Genomic DNA, 2,500 nt, shown 5'->3' on the forward strand with positions numbered 1-2,500 from the left:
TGTTGGTGAACACCGGAGACAGCTGGTCAGCGCAGTGCCTGAGGGTGGCTGGAGAGACAGAGTCCGGCCCGGCTGCTTTGCGTGGATTCTGCCTCTTGAAAAGCCCATTAACTTCTCCCTCCTGAAAGGAGAGAGTCGTTTCTGTAGTATGGGTGGGGGATGGGGCCTCTTGGGTGGGAAGGGGTGGTTCAGGACAGTCCAATTGTCTTTCAAATCTACGGTAGAACTCGTTCAGGTCGTTGGCTAGGCGGGAGTCGTTAGTGGTGTGGGGCGCTCTGGGTTTGTAGTTGGTGATGTGCCTGAGCCCTTTGGCAGACAGAAGCAGCGTCGTTAGTAGAGAACTGGTGTTTTAGTGTCTCTGAGTACAGTCGTTTAGCCTCTCTCACCGCTTTGCTAAACCTGTTCTTCGACTCCTTGAATCTGTCTCTATCCCCACTCCTAAACGCTTCCTCCTTCTCCAACCTCAACCTTTTGAGCTTTGCTGAGAACCAGGGCTTGTTGTTGTTAAAGTTCACCCTGGTACGTGTTGGGATACAGCAGTCCTCACAGAAGCTGATGTACACAGCCTCTGTGAGTTCATCCAGACTATTGGTAGCAGTCGTGAACATATCCCAGTCAGTACAGTCTAAGCACGCCCGCAAATCTTCCACAGCCTCACTGGTCCACTGTTTAGATGTCCTCACAGCAGGTTTACAGAGTTTTAGTTGCTGCCTGTATGCACGAATCAGGTGGACCAAGGGAGTTCTGTGCGAGCCGAACAGCCCCGTGACCCACAAGAGAAACATCCCCGCCAAATTCGAGCGTTTGACGGGGTCTATCCGTGAAAAAATATTCACGTTTTTGAGTGCACATGCATTTCTGCTGCAAATGCCTCTGGAAGTTTCATGCCGTTCGTATGCCAATTGTGGCAACACGAAAATGACCCGTTTTCCCATTCCGAGGGATTTCTGTGCGACCCTAACAGCCCCGTGAGCCACAAGAGACACATCCCCGCCAATTTCTAGCGTTTCACGGGGTCTATCCGTGAAAAATATAGACGTTTTTGAGTGCACATGCATTTCTGCTGCAGATGCCTCTGGAAGTTTCATGCCGTTCGTACGCAATGTGGCAACACGAAAATGACCCCTTTTCCCATTCCGAGGGATTTCTGTGCGACCCTAACTAACAGCGCCCGTGAGCCACAAGAGAGACATCCCCGCCAATTTATAGCGTTTCACGGGGTCTATCCGTGAAAAATATAGACGTTTTTGAGTGCACATGCATTCCTGCTGCAAATGCCTCTGGAAGTTTCATGCCGTTCCTATGCAATGTGGCCACACAAAAATGACCCGTTTTCCCATTCCGAGGCATTTCTGTGCGACCCTAACAGCCCCGTGAGCCACAAGAGAGACATCCCCGCCAACTTCTAGCGTTTGACGGGGTCTATGCGTGAAAAATATTAAAATTTTTGAGTGCACGTGCCTTTCTGCTGCAAATGCCTCTGGAAGTTTCATGGCGTTCCTATGCAATGTGGCAACACGAAAATGACCCCTTTTCCCATTCCGAGGGAGTTCTGTGCCACCCTAACAGCCCCGTGAGCCACAAGAGACACATCCCCGCCAATTTCTAGCGTTTCACGGGGTCTGTCCGTGAAACATATAGAAGTTTTTGAGTGCACATGCATTCCTGCTGCAAATGCCTCTGGAAGTTTCATGCGGTTCGTACGCAATGTGGCAACACGAAAATGACCCGTTTTCCCATTCCCAGGGATTTCTGTGCGACCCGAACAGCCCCGTGAGCCACAAGAGACACATCCCCGCCAATTTCTAGCGTTTCACGGGGTCTATCCGTGAAAAATATCAATTTTTTTTGACTGCACATGCATTTCTGCTGCAAATGCCTCTGGAAGTTGCATGCGGTTCGCATGCAATGTGGCGACACGAAAATGACCCGTTTTCCCATTCCGAGGGATTTCTGTGCCACCCTAACAGCCCCGTGAGCCACAAGAGAGACATCCCCGCCAATTTCTAGCGTATCACGGGGTCTATCCGTGAGAAATATTCACTTTTTTGAGTGCACATGCATTCCTGCTGCAAATGCCTCTGGAAGTTTCATGCGGTTCGTATGCAATGTGGCGACACGAAAATGACCCGTTTTCCCATTCCGAGGGATTTCTGTGCCACCCTAACAGCCCGTGAGCCACAAGAGAGACATCCCCGCCCACTTCTAGCGTTTCACGGGGTCTCTCCGTGAAAAATATCACATTTTTTGAGTGCACATGCATTCCTGCTGCAAATGCCTCTGGAAGTTTCATGCGGTTCGCATGCAATGTGGCGACACGAAAATGACCCGTTTTTTCCCATTCCGAGGGATTTCTGTGCCACCCTAACAGCCCCGTGAGCCACAAGAGACACATCCCCGCCAATTTCTAGCGTTTCACGGGGTCTATCCGTGAAAAATATTCAATTTTTTGACTGCACATGCATTTCTGCTGCAAATGCCTCTGGAAGTTTCATGCGGT

This window comes from Petromyzon marinus, unplaced genomic scaffold (assembly GCF_048934315.1).
Source record: "Petromyzon marinus isolate PM22_M1 ecotype Great Lakes invasive population unplaced genomic scaffold, UKy_Petmar_22M1.pri1.0 PM_G_Scaffold_21, whole genome shotgun sequence".
Taxonomy (NCBI): Eukaryota; Metazoa; Chordata; class Hyperoartia; order Petromyzontiformes; family Petromyzontidae; genus Petromyzon; species Petromyzon marinus.